Below are 22,602 nucleotides of genomic sequence, written 5' to 3'. Positions count from 1 at the left end.
CGAAGTTTTTGAGGGTTTCAAAATGAGGAAACGTTACTGACAAACAAGGACGCATTTAGGGGTGGGTCCAGGTGGTCCGGACTCCCCTCTGAAATCCCAACTTCTCTGTAAATTTAGCCTAAATTTAAGGATTATCTTTTAAATTTTATTATAATTTATCCTAATATTGAAGTCGGACTTCTCCCGAAATAAATTACTGCATACGTGCCTGCTGACAATTTTCAATATATTCCTTAAATAAGTAAAATAACTAAATTAGGAGCAAAAAGCTTCAACACGGGCTAACTTTTGTCCACTGCCAATATTGTTAGAAGGGATATTAATAGCAAAAACTGCTAGGCAATGCTGAACCTTGGAACTTCACTCCGGACAGCAAGCTTATTATTGAGAACTACATATGAAACATTTTATCAAAACTTATCTAGCTTTTACCTGGCATGAAATTATTATATACACCAAAATTCACTCTCCTAAAATGTGTATCTAAACATTGCTCTACGTATCTACGAAGCAATGAAAATTATTTATCGAAATATGTGAGCAGGGAATTCTAACAGCCAGCCATTTTATTTAAATCGTAGTAAACCCTGTAACCGGGCGTTAACGTGAAGACAAAGCTTGGTCCATTGGTAAAGTGTTGGAAGAATATAAACTCAATGTTCGTAGGTTCGAATCTATCCACTCACCATAACATTTTGTTCTTATGTGTAACGATGAAATAAGAAAGAAAAAATGTATAACCGTTAAGACAAAACTTCAACCAAGTCTGAACTTCAACCAAAAATTATTTCATGTAGCGTTTGGACGAAATTATAGCTGTTAACAATTGCAGAAATAAAAACAGGCTGTAATGCAGTCTAGACTTCTGAATGCATTTACTTCCTGAAAACTTCCGTCTCGTCATTGGTATGCCGTTAATCATTGTAAAACCTTTCAATTGGAAGTGAAATGATAAACTAAAACAGTTTTAAATCAATAAATGTCTATGTGTAAAAGTAGGTGTCTTTTATCTGTAGTTCTGAGTTCCTTTTACTTTGAAGTGACAAATGAGAGAAAAAAGTATGGTGTTCGAAAAAAAATCAAATTTGAGATTTCAACGAATTTATACGTATTATAGCCCCTAACACCGAAAAAGTTATTTTTCGATACATGTCCATCAGTTCGTCCGTCCGTTCGCTACACTTTTCTGTGCACTCGCCTAGAAGCCATACCTGAAGCCATACCTCGCCTAGAAGCCATACTTGAACATACCGTAAATTAGTTGAAAAATTTACGGTATGTTCAACTTATCTGCACCAAATTTTAGTTTAAGATTTTCATAGTATTTCCTATAGTTTTTTTATTTCTCTCCTACTCCCAAAACAAGGGTAGTTTTCTGTACGATGAAAATAAAAAAAAATATTTTCTCATAACTGGCTCTAACGATCTTGTTTTCTTTCTTTTTTTATAAATCAATATTTAATTAGCAACCCTATTTTGTGGTATAAGGCATTTATCTGGGAAAAATCTACAAGGGGTAGTTTATACTAAGGGGGTGAGTTTTTTCTCAGTGATTTTCTCAAAATGGACTCAAATGTTTTCGTTCATATTTCATAAATAAAGATTTCATTAATAACTTATAAATATGGCATAACTCGTTTGTCCTAAAAAAAATGCGAGGGGTAGTTTATTCTTGGTGGAGTGTTGCCTGGGCGATTTTCTCAAAAACGACTCAAAAGAGTTTATTCATATTTCAAAAATAAATATTTCGTTAATAACCGAACAATATGGCAAAACTCGTTTGTCCTGAAAAAAATATGCGAGGGGTAGTTTACTCTTGGGGGTGTTTTTCCTCCACGGTTTTCTCGAAAATGTGACTTTTCCACACCCGTCCTTCCGGTCCGTCCGTTCGGCACACTTTTATATGCACTCGCCTTGAGGCCATACCGTTCAACTTATCTACACCAAATTTTAAACTTAGGGTTTACTTAGTATTCTTACAGGAGCTTTTCCATTTTTTCCTACCACCTAAAATAAGTGTGGTTTACAAACAGCCGAAAATCGAAAAACGCTATTTTCTCAAAAATGGTTTTAACAATTTTGTTTATTTTTCATTAATCAATATTTAATTAACAACCCTATATTGCAGTATCATATATTTCTCTTAGAAAAATTTACGAGGGGTAGTTTATTCTTGGAGGTGACTTTTTCTCGACGATTTTCTCAGAAAAGACCCTGGCGAATTTTGACCCTGGTTCACCCTTAATGAAGCTTCTTTTCGAAAAGTTAACTATTAACTTTAGGCATTGTTTATCTTTTTTTAAATCACAAATGTCGTTATTAATTTTAAGGCAGAGAACTACTTCTGAGAGAATAGATCTTGAAAAATAATTTTAAAACTTAGACTTTTGTTTTCGAGACATTCCAGACAAGACGAGACATTTTACAAGCTATCTCGTGTCCAAAACATTTGCCTCGTATTATCTTGGATGTCACAAAGCGCGTCTTGTCTCTTTCTCGAGACATGTCTTATCTCGTGCGCATTCGTTAACACTTGGGAAGGATTATCTTTCTACTCAAAGCATTGTTTTTATAATGGTTGCATATTTATGATAATTGCTGTCCACATAAATTACAGTCCTTTCAGTTGAATTAATTATTATTATTATTATTATTGAAATTGCAATATCTAGTTTAACGTTGGACGATTATGCACCTACGCTAAGGGAGAATGATGATGAATGAAATGGTGAAATGAAGAAAGTGGGAGGAAAATGGAAAATCTTAAGAAAACACATACCCATGCACACGGTATTTGTCCACCTCAAATTTCACTTGGCACGAAGTGGAATCGAGCCACGGACCCCCTGCACCAAAGGTCCCTGCAATGCCTTATTATTATTATTATTATTATTATTATTATTATTATTATTATTATTAATAATAATAATAATAATAATAATAATAATAATAATAATAATAATAATAATAATAATAATAATAATAATAATTGAAGCGAGCTTAACGAGTTTCAACCGTACGACTCAACCAACGTTTGGGTGCCTGTTCGTTCGTCTGCTCCTCTCATAAAAGACATTTCATTTTAATGAAACTAGTAAGTGCCTTCTTTTAGCTCTGCGAAGTAACTATTGCTTGGAATATGAATCTGCAAAACATAAGAGGTAAAATTAACCAAATGGTGCAAGTTTCCACTTATATATACAAAACAATTTTGCAATATCAACTACGTGAATCTTGTCCCATAAAGAAGCCGAAACCCCTACACCTAAGAGCCCTCCGAGATTTGATCATTGTCCACACGGACTGAAATTGTCATTTGAAGCCAAGACTTTAATATGAAGCCAATAATTTCTTTAAAATAGACGGAAAATTCGGAAGTTATAAGCATTTTCATATTTTTGCCTTTTCCCATAAGGGAGCCGTAGCCCCCTATACTGAAGACCCCCCCGGAGATTTGATCATTGTCCACTCGGACTGAGTTTGTCATTTGGAACCAACACTTTAATACGAAGCAATATATTTCTTTAAAATAGACGAAAAATTCGAAAGTTATAAACATGTTAATAATTTTGCCTTTTCTCATAAGGGGGCCGTATTAGCCTACACTGAAGAGCCCCACGAGATTTGATCATTGACCACTTGGACTGAAATTCTCATTTGAAACCAAAACTTTAATATGAATCCAAAAATTAAACTTTTACATCAATTTAAACTGACTGGGTTCCAGTTCCCCCCACTATTGTTTAGTTTAGTTAACTGGTAATTTGTGACAGCTTCACATTATCAAAAGAATGTTTCACTTCCCCTCCCCTCCCCCAGGAGTTCGTGCTGGATCCACCACTGGAATCAATAGACACTCTTCCTATTCTTTTTGTCACCCTTGATTGTGTAGGGGCTCCCTCGTACAAATAAAGAAGCGGTAATATTACAATCAAGGGGCGCTATATATTAGGTATTTTTTTAGTTATCTACCCCTAACCGCACAGGGCCATCTTTCGTAGAATAAAAAATATTACGTGCTATTCCAATCATGAAAGGGGAGAGGATGCTGTAAATATATTTCTTATTCATTTTGTCTGTCCTGCTTTTTAAAAATTACTTTCTGTTGGAAGGCTACTGAAATGAGAGGGGCAAAATAAAAAGTCGTACCCCCTCCTACATGGTTGCTCAAATAAGTACTAAAGAAAGCATTTTAAACTAAGATATTTAAGATTTAAACTAGGAAACTAAGATATCCTACATTATGTAAGGATGGCATATTCAGGATTATTATTATTATTATTATTATTATTATTATTATTATTATTATTATTATTATTATTATTATTATTATTATTATTATTTGAATGTTTTTGGAGCACCGAAATTTTGTGAGACGAACAATGATATGTAGAGGTTTAAGATGGGTGGTCATAGAGGAGGAAAAACCAGGATTTTTCTCTGTCTGACTCTCTAACGTAAAGATTATGTGCTGAAGGTAAGAAGCATCATCATTCTACAATAGGTTGCTTTTACGTATAATATCAATTACTTGAGTTCTCCTCCTTCGGTCTACTTACCTTATGTAGTAAATTCAAAACAATTTCAATTCAATACAAATACATTGTAAAACTTTTCCGTAATTAAACATCTAGGGAAAATTAAACACTTAATAGGGAAATCTGTTATCAAAATATCCAAACACGTAGACAGAAGACTATCTAGTGAGAAATATTGTGAAACTTTATAAAATTCTCCAAATTAGAATTAACATTTACTGGGAAACATTCGTTATGCGCCAGAGAGCATATGGTGAGCAGTGAGCACAGGGGAAATAATTACGAAACTGTTTGCAAACAAAATTAGGGACGATAATGCAAGTGCGTCAACAGCATTTTTTCTTTTTTTGGTATCGTCATGAGTTTTACACATACGTTACAATTTGATTCTTTCCCGAATAAAAAAATAAAAAAATAACCGTAGTGTAGTGATAAAAATGATAACGGCACTTCCACGGGATCGAACCCGCTACTTTCAGCATACAGACTCGTTGCCTTAACTAACTGAGCTATTTGTTTTTTTTTACGTGAACTGAGCCTGTTCCGGTAAAGACGATATTTCATTACGATCGTCCTACCAATTCGTCCTTTTCCATAGATAATTTCCACTATTTGCTCTATCTTTGTGTTAATACTTAGCATATATTCATATATTTGGAGTTTGCAGATAATGCATATAATAAGACATACTAGAAATATTCGTTAAAAGTTTAGTTTGTAGATTTAATCCACATTTCTCTCAATGACATAGATGTCGCTGCTTCGTGTTGAAATGCAGAATTCCCTCGTGTTCTTGAAAATTTCCCACTTTAGCAGAGTTGGTAATTCTCGAGATTTCTGTCGATTTAATGTTTTTTGCTTCTAATTTCTTTATTTTAAGCTAATATCTAACACAAATATTAAAAACGGGTTTGTTATTAACCTGTCCTGCTGGGGAAACCTTCCGAAATTTCGAACATATAAAGAAAACGGAGATATTTTCAAAAAACTTCAAAATAAAGAGACGCGTCATTTATTTTGCTCATGGTAGTACCTATATATTTGTTATTCACCTTTTGTCGTTACAAGAGGTCTTACAGAGTTTTTACTTCCAACTGTATGAAGACTATTATGTACTTCCATGTGATGTTCTGGTAGCTGTATCTCCTAAACCCCTGGAGCTTCGCACCTAAAACTTCACTGAAATACTGACCACATTTAGTACTACTTTCTCATATATGTCTCAGTCAGCAACTCGATTCACCCAAACGTAAGGTTTACTTGTTAGAAGAATGTTAGGAGCGTTCTCCCGGAACAGACGCCAGGATAGATACGTAGACACAATGCACAGACACATAAATAACGATCGCGTCGAATGGTGGAAACTTCACTAACTCTCGCGCCAATAAGGAAGAACGTGCAAATTGAATATGGGAGTATGAGAAATTACAGAAAAAAATATGGACGCACATGTCATCAATAGCGTTCACAGAATTACATCAAGGAAGAATGGCTCAAGCTCCCGGGTTTATATAATTTCAAGTATTTGTTTACATATGTTTAACATAGTAAAGGTTAATGCACATGTTGCTCAATGGGGACTCGGTGTCCACCCTACGCCACTGCGTTGTATAGTTTCCATTATATCCATCTGAGATTTAAAAAAAATGAAAAATAAAAGTCAGCTTATATTGTCAATCCAGTTTCTTACTGCATTGGTGAGGACGCAACAAAATAAAATCAGAGGTGTTTGGCATTATGATTGTCTTTAGAAGGAAGAAACATCGATTAAATTGCAAGAACATATCACTTCGCTTTCGCATATATCAGATTTTTTTGAGATTTGTTACAAACCAAAATGACAATCGCCACATCAATAAACAGGATATGATATAAGTTTTGTTTATAAAGTGCCGTAAAGAACAACTTTCCAAGCATCGGTGGTTCAGTGGTAGAATGCTCGCCTGCCACGCCGGCGGCCCGGGTTTGATTCCCGGCCGATGCATAATTACTTTTATGCCTATTGTCCTCATTTATTTTTGTACGTATTTTCATTTTTCCCATATTTTAGTAGCGATTTTACTACACAAAATCCATATCTTTAATTTCTTACCCACGTCAACTCGTCCAAATGCGTTAGCAAACTTGAGTCTTCTTTGATGATGCTACGATTATTAAGCTCTTGAGGTTTGTGAGGATGTATCTCAACCAATAAAGCACCGCTTCTCTAAAGAATCGAAATCTTCAATGAATACGAGGAAATAAATCACGCAGATCAAATAGGCTCTCAAATATAGCCAAATATTTTCATCTGGCATTGGATTTGCAGATTTTCAGATTTAAAAACCTTGGGCGAATGCAATGGAGGTGCAAGAGGAGCAATTACCCTCTCTGAATTTCCAAATGGGATTTGGTTCATTGAAATACACGTAAAAACTTATTAGATTTTCTTACTCACCCACTATTGTAGTTAAAGTATTTAGTGAAGTTAACAGTGGCCTATTTAAGGGGGGCTTTCGGGCTTGTCTTCCGAAATTTTATTTACTATATTATAGTGTATGAAATATCTTGCAGAATTTTCACATTTCCAGGACTAAAGTTAGCGAAGCCTCCCCCGAAACAAAATCGTAAATACGCCACTGGTAGTTAATAAAGTAATGCAATCAGCGTCAATAACAATTGTTTCGCTTAAAATATTATGTGCATAAATGTGTGTATATTCGCGACTTTGCTTTGTGTCGGTATTTTGTCCCGCTTAGACAAAATCCTGTAGGTGTTTATGTTTGAAACTCTATGAATATTTACACTAAAATCCGGGACATCCTAGAAAAATTTACAATATACAGTAATAATAATTCTTACTTGCTTTATGTTAAAATATCAGAATTAATTAAATAGTAGGTGAACACTCACCAAAAATAAGTGATAGAGACTAGACTATTTCTATCAGTTGAGTATGGATGACTAATAAAAGAGGTAGTTTTTTAATATCGTGCGAATCATATTAACTTTGTTTTGGAGAAAAACTAGGACATTTAGAGTTTTGAACAATTTCCCGGAGGAACAAATTATGTAAATATGGCACTCTCGCAACTAAGCTGGACGGCTGGGAACCCGAAGTTCGTCGGGCCCTCCTGAACAGGATAAATATGCGTCACACACAGTGCTTATTTAAGGCATACCACTGCGGAACATTGTCCTCTCATTTTCCCAGACCTATTGTACAGAGCATGTTCTTTAATGGATAATGTCCCATTGCAGGCTCCTTACATTTGGGCTTTTCACATTTTCATTGGACCAGTACAGAATTTACGTATAAATTAAACAAACCATAACTTAGGGTCCGACTCTGTTGGGGGCCTACAAAAATTTAAAGGAAAAATGAATATACGTTTTCAAAATATAAAACAAAAAATCAAATAAAATAAAAACTACATGCATGAACAGTGTTTTGTGTTATGTAAGCTATAATGTAAGTAATGGGCCCCACTTCTGTTCGTCTCCTCCCAAAAATATCACTAATTTGCTCATTTCTGCACATAGGGTGCCTATATTCTTCATGGGCTGGTTGCATGCAACATGTAGCATTCAGCTGCAAACTATACCGTGTTTCAAAAAGAATGTACGTATTTCGAATGCATATATTTATTAAACTTTAAGACATACGAATATGAAATTTTACACACATATTTACGAACCTCTCAAGCTCAAACTACAGTTCAAAGTTCAAATTACAGATGTTCAATATGCCCTACATCAGCGACACGAACAATATCACATCGATACTCAAATTCCTCCCATACTCGGGCAAGCATATCCTGCGTCACTGATGTTATGGCAGTACGGATCCGGTTCTTCAACTCTTCCAGGTTCTGTGGGAGTGGTGGTACATAAACGTTGTCTTTAACGAAACCCCACAGGAAGAAGTAACAGGGTGTTAAATCCGGTGACAGTGGAGGCCAGCTGAGACATGCTAAGTCGCCAGCTCCTTGACGACCAATCCAACGGTTCGATAGAGTTTCATTCAGAAATTCACACACTTGGCGACTCCAGTGAGGGTTGCCCCGTCTTGTTGAAAAATGAAGTGGTCTTCGTGCAGCCTCGGAAACAACCAGTTTTGTAACATAGCAAGATACTGCTGACTGTTAATCGTGTTTCCATTAAAGAAGAATGGGCTGCAAACAGATGATCGGAATATCGAACAAAACACATTGACTTTGGGCGAATCTCGTACATGTTCAATGACTGCATGTGGGTTCTGTAGGCCCCGTGCAAAAGTGTTATCATTGTCAATAGCATCCAGAATCTCGTTACAAAATGCCACACGTGTGCGTTTGTCATCAGGACGCAGAGCTTGTAACAGTTGTAACTTGTACGGCTTCATAACCAACCGACGTCTCAAAACACGCCAAATTGTTGTTGTTGGCACTTGTAATTCCCGACTGGCACGAAGAGTTGATTTTGAAGGACTACATTGGAAAGCAGTTTGAATTCGTGCAACATTATCTTCAGGAACACGAGAGCGGCCAGGACTCTTTCCTTTACATACACATCCTATATCTACAAACTGTCGATACCATCTGCGAACGTTCCACCCATTCGAAGGATCAATTTGGTACCTCAACCTGAAACGTCTTTCCACTGCAATAACGGAATTGTACTTCGCAAACTCATGAACACAAAATGCTTTCTGCTGCGGAGTAGCCATTTTAAACATATGACGGTTACCAAGCAAAACAGAAGACAACTGACATCTAGTGGCTATTAATATAAACTAGACTATGTATTCGTTTCTCCAATAGCCGAGCCGAGGCGCTGTGATCGATAGTTTGGACAAAATAATTCTTCGAAATACGTATATTCTTTTTGAAACAGGGTGTATTTTCTCATGGAAGAAGAACAGCTAGACATTTATAAAGTGTCCCATTACCTTCAATAGTATAGGACGTCATCAAACCTAAATCCGCCTTTGACCATAAACAAAATTTTCTGGAAGAAAACTAAGAACGACAAAATGGTTTTGAAACGAACAGGGTGATTTTTTTAAAAACTCACGGATTTCATTTGGGTCTAGAATTTCTAACTGAAGTCCGATTTTCATATGCTTTCTGACAAATGATCAAGGAAGGATGGGAGATTTGTAGGACTATGTTTATACTGGTTCAAATTCATCCGGGGTAATATCGACCACGTCTCAAGAAAAACAGCAAATATTCGCCAATGTATATACTTTACAAATGGAATGAAATTTTGGATTTTTGAAGCAAAATTGCAGAATACAAATTAAGTGTTAGTGAGAATACGAAGTAAGCGTTAATGAAAACACTCATAAATCAAATGTTGAATAGCTATAGCTTTGTTTTTTTGACAAACGACGAAGAGATTTCTTAGGCGACTTAAGGAGTCCATAATTAACATCTTCCACAACACCCGCATACGGGGTCCGATGCTTCCCTGTCTCACTCAGAAGCGATCTTGTTTCTTCCAATTTATTTATTAGCGACCATACTACATATGTTCCTGGGGGCCGCGGTGTCTCAGTGGTAGAGCGTTCACCTCTGGTGCTTGGGGTCCCGGGATTGATCCCAGACCCTGCCAAGTGAACTTTGTGGTGGACAAACACCATGTGCGTGGGTTTTCTCGGGGTTCTCCCGTTTCCTACCACTTTCTTCATTCCACCATTTCATTCATTACTCATCACCACCGTCTCCTTTAGCCTAACCGGCATAAGATTTCATTTCATTTCACATATGTTCCTGTCTGGGGCAGAACGTGAGACAAATATGTTTCTAAATGCCCTTTGTGTAGTAACAAGAGATTCCGTTCTCCTAAATCTTTTAACGACAAACTCATATTGTTCCAAAGAGTTCACTAGTCTCACTGTGCTCTGATCATACTCACACAGTAGCACAGAACTGTACAGTACAATTCCCAATACAACGGCTCAGTTTCCTGTTTCTTATTGACCTTGGCGAGGTTGCCATCTAACGAAGAAAAATAAAATCTCCATGCCGCACCGCACCTCATTCTAATAGTAAGGTCCACTGACGAATATTTGCTGTTTCCCTTGAGGCATGGCTCATATTACCACGGATGAATTTAAACCAGTAAACATAGTTCCATTAAATCTTCCATCCTTCCTTGATCATTTGCCACAAATCGCATGAAAATCGGACTTCAATTAGAAATTCTAAACCCAAATGAAATCCGTGAGTTTTAAAAAATCACCCTGTGGCACCATAGGATACAGACAAAATACTTGTCTTATTCGTAATGTTTTCCTGCTTCCTTTCCTTATATAAACTAATCTTTCAATGAAGGGATAATTACAAATTCCGCAGTTCATGCATATGATTCTAGCTTAATTATAAAACGAAACCTTTAGTGTTTATGGTAATACAAGTAGGGATGCGCACGAGACAAGATATATGGCTGTCTCGACTCGAAAATGTGCTGTAAAAGTGATGTCTCGACTCGAAAAATATATATTTTTCTATTGGAAGAGACGTGTCTCGACTCGAATTTTGTCAGGAAAATCCTGTCTCGGCTCGTCTCGTGCGCATCCCTAAATACAAGGTAGCCGTAAAATAAAGTTAATGTGCATTATGAATGAATTCTTCTATGTAAGTTGTGTTATATTTCTATGTAAGTCATTCCATATATATTGCATATGACAAACGGCGTTTGACTCTTGAACTTTGCAATATCCAAAATTCCAATAGTGAAGGGCACAAAATTCCCACATCATGAGATTCATATAGATATACTTCAAGCTCACCAGATGAAAAAAATACAGAATTAAATTGATTACATTTTATTAGATAGAAGAAGACAGTCTAGCATAGGCCTATATTGATGTTCAGGCATTTAGAAGAGCCGACTATAACACTGATTATTATCTTGTAAGCAGCGTTAATAAGAGAGAGATTATCGTTCAATAACGGAAATATTTAGCATTTGAAAACGGAGAAGTGTAATTTAAAGAAATTAGAGAAGAGCTAGACGAGAAGGGGAAATACCAGATTGAAACGTCGAATAGATTCTTGGTTTTAGAAGGTTAGGAATGCACTAGTATTGAGGATACTTCGGTTAAAACTAAGGATAGCATTAAAATTTCAGCAGAAGAAAAATCGAAGCTCGCGGAAATACATGGGAGAGAAAATCTTGTTCGACTAAGAATGCACTAAATTAGAAAAGAAGACAAAACTGCTTTGACTAATAAATCGAAACGATGAACGCGCGATTCTTAAGTGTTTAATGTTGTAATTTCAGAAACTCAATACCCACCGATATATCGAATTATATAATGTAGTTCACACTTGGTGGGCGCTTTGACTGCATTCGATATGTTTTCAGACTCTCCATTCTACAATGATTGAACCACAGAATTTATGTTTCGGTGTTGTATATAGGCGATGTCCAGTAAACAGTTCGTCTTATTCCCATCATCTTACGTGATTCTCCTCTGATGCAGAGGTAAAAGTGAATCTGAAAAGGTAGGAAGACGCTTGACGTAACGCCGTCCTGTCCCTATCTTTGCCCATTGTGACTTTTTTAGGAAGTGAGAGGACGCCACAGATACATTTTGGAAGTAGGAGAACGACGTCCCCTTGCATTTCCACTCACTTTTACTCATACTCTGGTGGTTTAATAAAGGCTGAAAATAAATAGCCCTAGTAGCACAATCTGTTATTAATCTAAGATGCTAAATGTTCTCAACTAAAGTACAAGCAATTAACACGATAAACTATTAGAAAGGATATATAAAGACTTAATGAGTGAATTCTGATATATGTTGGAGATAAAGAACAATAAAAGACTGATGTCAGGAGTGGGATTCGAACCCACGCCCGGAAGACCGGACTGCGACCTGAACGCAGCGCCTTAGACCGCTCGGCCATCCTGACTTCTGCTGAGGTATTGTGTTTTTCGTTGTAACCATGGAACTATTGTAACCATGAAGAGGTTCAATGCGAGTGATTGAGCGCATTCATTTAGGTTATTATTTCTTTTAATTGGTGCAAAGTTATTTTTAAAGTTTTACGTCACACAGAGAAAAATGGGCTGATATATAAAATAGTTAAACTCAGGAAATCGCTACTGCTTTAATAATTAGGATCACAGTTAATATGAACTCCGTCCATTACTTCACATGGTAAGTCTTGAACAAAACAAATTTTAGAATTATGTTTATCTGGGCATAGATAGCTAGAGTGATTAATGGACTAACGGATAGCTAGAGCTGAGTTCGTTGAAGGAGTGAATCCGTTAATATCTTAATAGGTAATGATGGCTATCCCGTTTAAAAAAAAATCCATAACATTTCTCTAACAACTATGCAACCTATACAGTGCCAAAGTATTATTGGTTGCCTATAATACAAGGATAAGTAGATTTTTTATTTCGATTATCTCGATCGAATTCACTAAGAAGTAACTTCTTTAGCATCTTGACGGATGATGGTGAATTTAATGGTGGCTATCCGTATTTCGTGCAAGGATAATGTAAGTTTCGCGTGCTCTTCTTTAGTGTTTTTGTCAGAATTTATTTCTTCTCTTATGTAGAGAGGTAAATGCAATTAGTAGCAAAGATTGAGTATTAGCAATTAGTAACGAAGTATTCTGGACGTTGATTGGGATCCAACCATTCGTCATTGAAGATGTGATACCTCGCATGTCCAATTTGTTAATTTCTCAGGAGACATAAAAAACGTCAGTATATCTATTTACAATATCAACATTTCAGACTTTCTAAAAGATGTTTTATCCTTTAAAATCACACTGATATAGCTGGTCTCATTACAGTACATATGGCTATAATACATTGAACTCACTCGCATAGGAGGTATCACCTGAAGTTGCCAATAATCAACATGCAAGCAAACGCTGTAATCGATTGTTTCTCACCAATTGATGTCTCGTGACGCACGAGAGTTTGCTAGAACATAAGTTATTGCTTTCTCGTCAGGGGGACCAGCTCTTTTTAAATTATAAAACGCCTTTTATGAAGTCTGAAATGTTAAGATTGTGAATAGGTATAGTGACGTTTTTTACGTCTCCTAAAAACTAACAAATTGAACATACGAGGTATCACATCTTAAATGACGAATGGTTGGATCGTAATCAACGTCCAGAATACTTCGCTACTAATTGCTAATACTCAATCTTCGCTAATAATTGCATTTATCTCTATCGCATCTACATAAGAGAAGAAATAAACTCTGACAAAAACACTAAAGAAGAGCACGCGAAAATTACATTAGCCTTGTACGATACAGATAGCCACATTTAAAGTCACCGTTACCCGTGAAGATATTAACGGATTGACTTCAGTCGAGATAATTGCAATAAGAAAATCTACTTATCCTTGTGTTATAGGTAACCAACAATACTTTGGCACTGTATAGGTTGCATAGATGTTAGGGAAATGTTATGGATTTTTTTTAAAAACGGGATAGCCATCATTACCTGTTAAGATATTAACGGATTCACTCCTTTAACGAACTCAGCTCTAGCTATCCGTTAGTCCATTAATCACTCTAGCTATCTATGCCCAGATAAACATAATTCTAAAATTTGTTTTGTTCAAGACTTACCATGTGAAGTAATGGACGGAGTTCATATTAACTGTGATCCTAATTATTAAAGCAGTAGCGATTTCCTGAGTTTAACTATTTTATATATCAGCCCATTTTTCTCTGTGTGACGTAAAACTTTAAAAATAAAATTTGCACCAATTAAAAGAAATAATAACCTAAATGATTGCGCTCAATCACTCGCATTGAACCTCTTCATGGTTACAATAGTTCCATGGTTACAACGAAAAACACAATACATCAGCAGAAGTCAGGATGGCCGAGCGGTCTAAGGCGCTGCGTTCAGGTCGCAGTCCGGTCTTCCGGGCGTGGGTTCGAATCCCACTCCTGACATCAGTCTTTTATTGTTCTTTATCTCCAACATATATCAGAATTCACTCATTAAGTCTTTATATATCCTTTCTAATAGTTTATCGTGTTAATTGCTTGTACTTTAGTTGAGAACATTTAGCATCTTAGATTAATAACAGATTGTGCTACTAGGGCTATTTATTTTCAGCCTCTATTAAACCATTAGAGTTTGAGTAAAAGTGAGTGGAAATGCAAGGGGACATCGTCCTCCTACTTCCAAAATATATCTGTGGCGTCCTCTCACTTCCTAAAAAAGTCACAATGGGCAAAGATAGGGACAGGACGGCGTTACGTCAAGCGTCTTCCTACCTTTTCAGATTCACTTTTACCCCTGCATCAGAGGAGAATCACGTAAGATGATGGGAAAAGACGAACTGTTTACTGGACATCGCCTATATACAACACCGAAACATAAATTCTGTGGTTCAATCATTGTAGAATGGAGAGTCTGAAAACATATCGAATGCAGTCAAAGCGCCCACCAAGCGTGAGCTACATTATATAATTCGATATATCGGTGGGTATTGAGTTTCTGAAATTACAACATTAAACACTTAAGAATCGCGCGTTCATCGTTTCGATTTATTAGTCAAAGCAGTTTTGTCTTCTTTTCTAATTTAGTGCATTCTTAGTCGAACAAGATTTTCTCTCCCATGTATTTCCGCTTTGCTTCGATTTTTCTTCTGCTGAAATTTTAATGCTATCCTTAGTTTTAACCGAAGTATCCTCAATACTAGTGCATTCCTAACCTTCTAAAACCAAGAATCTATTCGACGTTTCAATCTGGTATTTCCCCTTCTCGTCTAGCTCTTCTCTAATTTCTTTAAATTACACTTCTCCGTTTTCAAATGCTAAATATTTCCGTTATTGAACGATAATCTCTCTCTTATTAACGCTGCTTACAAGATAATAATCAGTGCTATAGTCAGCTCTTCTAAATGACTGAGCATCAATATAGGCCTATGCTAGACTGTCTTCTTCTATCTAATAAAATGTAATCAATTTAATTCTGTATTTTTTTTTCATCTGGTGAGCTTGAAGTATATCTATATGAATGTCATGATGTGGGAATTTTGTGCTCTTCACTATTGGAATTTTGGATATTGCAAAGTTCAAGAGTCAAACGCCGTTTGTCATATGCAATATATATGGAATGACTTACATAGAAATATAACACAACTTACATAGAAGAATTCATTCATAATGCACATTAACTTTATTTTACGGCTACCTTGTATTTAGGGATGCGCACGAGACGAGTCGAGACAGGATTTTCCTGACAAAATTAGAGTCGAGACACGGCTCTTGCAATAGAGAAATATACGTTTTTCGAGTCGAGACATCACTTTTACAGCACATTTTCGAGACGAGACAGCCACAAATATTGTCTCGTGCGCATCCCTAGATATAGCCTAGTAACAGTTCTTGTGTTAAGATAAAAATTCAGAATTATGCACTCCAAACACGGAAAACAAATATTAAATACGAAAAATACGATTTTTCTGTCAATTATGGAAACAGCACCCCGCCTAAAAGAAACCTTACGTGCTGGAACTTTCTCGATGAGATATTCGTAATCAGCGTCGCGAAATCTATCCGGTACACCCTTTCACCCTCGTGGCAGGATTTTCACGCCGACCAGTATAATGAGGTTTCCATAGACGAAAATTCAATTCTTCCTTCACAACAGTTCGGATTTGTGCTGGGTTAAACCACTTTCTTGCGATGCCTATCTTTGTGATTTCTGATAATTTCGAGTGAATATTTCTTGAACCACTTGCATATTTTCCTTCGTCCTGGATGTTCAGTCGCGACCGTATTTCCTAATATCTGCTGCAGAACCTGCGCCCATTAGCTTCAAATAGGAAATCCTTATAGTCTTTGCATCCATCGAGGCACACGATCTTCTCACACTTCGCCACTATTTCTGTATATGTACTACGGACCATCATACTTCGTACCAGAATACCGTGAGTCCGCTCACATAAGCTTAGGCATTGCACAATGGAGGCTCTTGATATCTGCAACAACATATGTATAATACATTTTACCATTATAAGGAATAAAATGTTTTTCGTTTTGTGAAAGTTGGTTAAGTATTAAGGAAGCTGTAAGTAATATTTAATAGGGCGTTAATTCTTGCCCTCCCCCCGCTTGTATATTAAAATCTCAATAAATGCGGAAACCTTCCCAACGAAGCTCCCAATTAGCAATTTAAAAAAAATAATAAAGAACTTTCAACCCTCTCGTGTGTTTAATTTTCGAAAAAGCAATGCCCCAGGAGAGGATCGAACTCACGACCTTGAGATAATGAGACTCACGCGCTACCTACTGCGCTACTTTTTTTTTAGTTTTTAAATCACTTTTTACTTTTACTAATTGACGTTACATATTGTTTCAAAATACAAAAATAAAGTTACATATTGGTACACACTGTGTACATTGGTACAAAGTCAATGTATAGTAGGGAAAATTAACAAAAATTTACATGTCAATTATAGCGGCCGTCCATATAATAAGTAGTTGAGGTAATGTGCAAAGAGTTTTTCCTTTCTTGGTGGTGGGAATTTACCATATCGTGAACACAGGAAATCCTTGTATGTGTGATGTGCTTGAGGTAACCTAAGCGACAGAACAAATTCTATAGTATTAGCAGATAGCCAAACAACAGAATTTTGCTTCTCTGTAGGAAAAAATCTAAAATCAGGAAACAAGATCATTTGAACAGTAATGCAATCCAAGCTTATTTTACTCAAGTATTGAACCATTTCACGATAAGTTTTCCAAACGGAGAGCGATTCGTTGCAGGTAGTGAGACGATGTTCCAAAGTATCAACTTTCCCACAAATATGACATTGGTTGTCATCTGTAATTTGAATATGATGCCGTTTAGCCTTAGTATCTATTATGTTATTAACAGATCTGTACCATAACGAACGAGCTGAGGTGGACACAAAATTACATGAAATGTTCCTCCAAATACGTTGCCAATTCGCAGATGGGAATTTGGAAATTATATGATGACGTTCGCTGGGTTGTTCGTGTAGATACAATTTATAGAGAAGTTTTACTGTTTGAGGTAAGTTTTGCAGGCCACTCACAGACAAATAAAAATAATTACATATGACATCTTTAAAACACCAGAAATCGGTAGGAATCATAGATAAGTTCACTGGTAGTAATCCATCATTAGTAGCTACGAGAGACGAAAGGAGCGTAGTACTGAGGTGATCTCCAATACCTTGAATGTTTTGGAACCCCCGGTGAGAAAATAAGGCTTTCGTTTTGCTGGCAACATGTAGAAGGTTTAGTCCCCCGGCACTATATGGTAGACATGGAATTGGATAGCGTACTCGAAAAATCATACCTGTCCACACAAACCAGTTAGCAATGCTGGTGAACTTCTGAATGTAAGGTGTAGGCATAGGCAGAATTTGACAGATGTACCACAACTTGGAAAAGGCATATGTATTTACAAAGTAGACCCTAGATATCAACGAGAGGTTACGAGATCTATGCTAATGTAAAACAGATCTTACCTTCAGAAAAACATTGTCAAAATTTTTTGCTATACTCTCATGCAAGTTACAGGAAAAATAAATGCCAAGTACTTTCATATTCTTCACTACTTGAGGATAATTTATAAATGCAGTTGTAGAACCATTTCCTAACGGCAGGAGGTTCGTTTTCAGTCTATTAAGAAGTGCTCCTGACTGTTCAGAGTACTCTTGAACGCAGTCTTCAACTATTGCTAAATCCTGTGGATCACGAAGGAAAACATGCACATCATCAGCAAAACTATACACCTTGACAGGAACATTACAAATATTAAGGCCTTGGATACGCTCAGCAATTCTGTATAGTAGGGGACAGATAGAAATTACAAAAAGAGTCATGCTTAATGGACATCCTTGCCTGACGCTGCGTTTGAGTTGAAAAAGTGTAGTAAGGAACCCATTAATTTTTAATTTTGATTGCGCATCATCATACAGGACGCGAATCCAACGAACAAATAAGTCTCCAACGTTCATATGCTTCATTAGTGACCACAAATAATTGTGATCTACACGATCAAAGGCTTGGTTAAAATCTAAGGCAAGCAAGGCATGACTAGTAGTGTGAGTCTGAAATTTTGCGATAACATCTCGAATAGTTTGAAGTACGTGGTATATTTTCTTCACACCTACTCTTGCATATTGAAATGGTCCAGCGAGAATATCAATATAGAGTCTGAGTCTATTGTTCAAACAACGGGCAAGTAACTTGTAATCACAATTGAGGAGAGTGATAGGGCGATAATGATTAACACTTGTAGGATGTGCTTGCTTAGGTATAAATACTGTAACACCTGGGCTACGATACAGTCTCTGTGGGTTAGTACTGAAATACTCGTTAACGATACAGGTCAGTATTTCACCAATGAGAGAGGAAAACTTGACATACCATTCTGCAGAGATTCCATCGAGCCCTGGAGATTTCTCTTTGGGAGCTGCAAGGACAGCGTGCTGTACCTCGTCAATACTAAAAGGGCGAACAAGAGATTGCTGTGCAGCATCATCAAGAAGAGCAGAGGGTGGTGTTGAAAATTCCTCAGACGTTGGAGTAATGTTAGCCATACCATAAAGTTTGGAGTAGTGCAACCAAAACACATGTTTAATGGAAGCAGCATCCTGATGAAGATGGCCTTCGTCATCAGTGATTCGATGGATCCATTTTCCTTGGCCTCGTTTGATTTCTTTGAGAATATGATGTAATGATGGCTCTTCATCAGCATCTATTATTGGAACCTTGCTTCTGACCTTGATACCTGCTATACGGCGGCGATGCAAATTGAGAAGCAAGGCTTGATAACGCTTAACCTGAGAGAACATAGTGAAGTCAGAAACAGCAGCACAGCGAGCTTCGCGCAAACACCTGGTATAAAAGTAAAGCAGATTACGAAGATCTCTGGACTTTTCAGCTGAGTACCGACAGAAACTTGCAAATCGTGGTTTGAAATAAGCATGCCACCATCACTAACAGTGGGAAAGTGTTGACGTTGTCTAAGCCAGTAATGCCATTTGGATTGAAACTCAGCACAAAATTGATCGTCTTCCAATAACGATGTGTTGAATTGCCAATAACCGCGACCTCGTTCAACAGTTAGATCAGGAACGGTGAAGGATACAATATAAGCTGAGTGATCAGAAAAGGAGGTGGGGGCAATTTCAACTTGCTTAATGCATGGCACCAATACGGGAGATACATATATGCGGTCAAGGCGTGACGCACTCTGGTGTGATAAGTAGCTGTAATCCCGTGCTTGCGGCTTCAGACAGATCCATGTGTTTCGTAAATGAAGTCCAGTCACTAATTCCTGGAGAGCATGGCAGTAGTTAATTCCCGGCGTTTGATCTTCAGGCCTTAAAACGCAATTGTAATCTCCCGCCAAAATTAACCTTTCAACATTGGATCCAAGCGACAGAGCAACGTCCTGGGAAAAGAAGGTATTTCGCCTGGTTCGAGCTTGTGAACCACTCGGAGAATAAAGATTGACAAGATTGATATCGCCTAGGTTACCACGTATGATTCGAGCGGACGGATGGAACTCAGGAGAAGAGAAACTTGTTGAATTGCGAAAAACAATCGCTGTACCTGTGCCACTATTGTTAAAATTATTTTCTACAGTATAGGTTGGACCGAGATTCAGTTCAAAAAGACCAACTTCTTGTAAAAGGGCAACATCAATACCCTCTACATGCAAAAAGTCACGTAGTGCAGATTGTTTGGCAGAACTTTGCAAGTTATTAATGTTAATCGTAGCAATTTTAAGCATCATCACACTAGAAAGCACATAACACCACCAAGACAAAAGAAAGAGCGAAGAAAATAAAGATAAAAGCATAATTAAAAACAAGTAAAACTGTGAAGGGAAGCGTAGAACATCGGAACGACATACAAGTCAATCTAACGCAGTATAGGAGATACTAACTTATCGTAACACAATTGATCTCGAGCCATTAAAACATAACGCATACACCAACCATCATATTATGACACAGTATCAATCTTTGTAGACAGAATAGATGTGGTCGGGTCATTTTCACATTTCTTAAACAGTTTTTGACTCAGTTCATTACGTTTGGTACGCTTGCGGCGATTTCGATTTTCGTCACTAATTACATTGAAGTCCGTGATAGGAGAAGCACCCTGCATCTCACTAGGCTGGGATGGTATGGGTGGTGCACGAAGCATATCCTCAGACGAACCACAATTGTTCTGGGAACCAGAAGTATAGCACTCGTCACGATGAACGATCGTAGAAGCCGACGTAATCGATGAGAAGTCATGTTCTCCAGAAACTGGTTCAACACCCGTAACACAATTAGACAAAGGGGCATCAGATGTAATTGGTAACTGCTGTGGGGCTTCTGTTTTTCCAGTGGAAGGATTAGGACACGCACGTACAGGCAATTCTGAAGAGACACTAGTAGCATTGTTCGGCTCACAGGAAACATTCGTAGTTGGTAGTTCTGGAAATTGAATCTACTGTAGGCACACTTGGGTCAGATGAGCATGATACACTGATGGTGGGTTTGTTCCAAGGGCGGGAAGTAATGGGCAAACTGTCAAATTTAGGCATGAGACGATCTGCAGAATTATTAGTGCGAAGTGTAGGGGCTACCTTAGCTGCATAACTGTTGGGATCACTGGGAACTCGAAGGGGGCAATTAGAATACATATGTGCCCCATTGCACCTGAGGCATGTACGGGTCTGATTGGGGTACGTAACACAAAACTTTTGTCCTTGAATTACAACAAACGATGGAATAGGTCGTTTCACTTCCATTCGTATTAATTTACGCCCGGTTCGTATAGGGTAAACATGATCAGCAGAATAAAGTTCATCTGAAATTTTAGAAATAACACCATAGTCCCCAAGAACTCTTCTAATTTCAGCATCATCAAGTTCCATTGGCGTACAAAGCAACTTAACGGTTACACTTTGCACATCGGCCCACAAAACTGGTACTGGATGTTTCCCATCTGTATCACTATAGTACACAGTTCCGTCAGAAGTACGCAAAACTTATTCACAAAGCTCTTCGGTACGAAGTTTCACATATAACAATTTGCGATAAACATCCATTTCGATACTTAATACATCATCAACAGTAAACTTGAAGTTATCACTGAGCCACTGATGCAAACTCAAGGTGCTTGGTCGCTGCGAAACACCGCCAAAATCATAGTTAAGAGTATTTACCCTTTTTAACGACATGGTTTATTCAACTAATTCACTCACAAAAAGAACACAGAAAAAAGAAAGAAAGAAAAAAAACAACAGCAAACCTGATTGCTAAGGAAGGCAGTGTTGAAAGTAAACACGTCAGAGCTTGTTGCACAGAGCGAAGACACGTCTACTCACTTCAACAAGCAAACACAGTATGAGCCCTGGTAACTCATCGTACTGTTAATTGCACTTGATATTTTAATCAGTTAATAGTATTAATGAATTATTTAGAAATAATGATGATAGCTTAGTCATCTTGGAAGTTTGGATTTTTTTATACGTTTTTGTATGGATTGAGCAGAAAGTTCTTAATTTCTTTTATTTCACAAATCCGTTCAATTCATTCGTATTAGCGTAATAGCGCAAATTAAGAATATGTGTTCACAAATTCGAGGCTTTTAGGAATTAAATGTAACTTCAGTAGGAGCATTAGTTTCCAAATCCTATGCATGGCACCTAAATTCCAACTAATATAACATAGCTAAAACTTATTTATATTTTTGTCTCACATTCGAGTTTCATCTTTTTATCACTCCCCAGTCTCGTTTCTCCATTAACAACAACCAAAATAACAACAAAAAGTCCAGTGTTCAATATACCCTAAATTTGAACTAAGAAATGTTAACAAGACATTCAATTAAGATGGAAAAAACGAAAACTATTTCAACCAACCGTTTCCCAACCCACTTCAGTAGCAAATAACTCGAGGACCAAAGATCTACACAACATTGTATTCATATGCTTAGTAAGCTCATGAAGATCGACCACCATGCTAAATTTGATTACGATCGGATTGAGTTTTATTAAACGTTTTTCAGTGAAATTACTTGACTTCACTGAGCTCAATCCGAACTTCGATGGCCAAT

At 37.1% G+C, this 22,602-nt stretch overlaps 3 non-coding genes across 3 annotated transcripts; 2 read left to right on the top strand and 1 right to left on the bottom strand.

The window, feature by feature from the left end:
• The first annotated feature begins 6,451 nt into the window (after positions 1-6,451).
• TRNAG-GCC (transfer RNA glycine (anticodon GCC)) lies at positions 6,452-6,522 on the top strand. Its single transcript has one exon. It is a non-coding gene; the product is annotated as a tRNA-Gly (tRNA).
• Positions 6,523-12,340: 5,818 nt separating this feature from the next.
• Positions 12,341-12,424, bottom strand: TRNAL-CAG (transfer RNA leucine (anticodon CAG)). The gene has a single exon. It is a non-coding gene; the product is annotated as a tRNA-Leu (tRNA).
• Positions 12,425-14,361: 1,937 nt separating this feature from the next.
• On the top strand, positions 14,362-14,445 carry TRNAL-CAG (transfer RNA leucine (anticodon CAG)). Its single transcript has one exon. It is a non-coding gene; the product is annotated as a tRNA-Leu (tRNA).
• The last annotated feature ends 8,157 nt before the right edge of the window (positions 14,446-22,602 follow it).

This window comes from Thermobia domestica, chromosome 10, assembly GCF_964235325.1.
Source record: "Thermobia domestica chromosome 10, izTheDome1.hap1.1, whole genome shotgun sequence".
Lineage (NCBI taxonomy): Eukaryota > Metazoa > Arthropoda > Insecta > Zygentoma > Lepismatidae > Thermobia > Thermobia domestica.
This window is presented reverse-complemented; position numbering and strand designations above follow the sequence as displayed.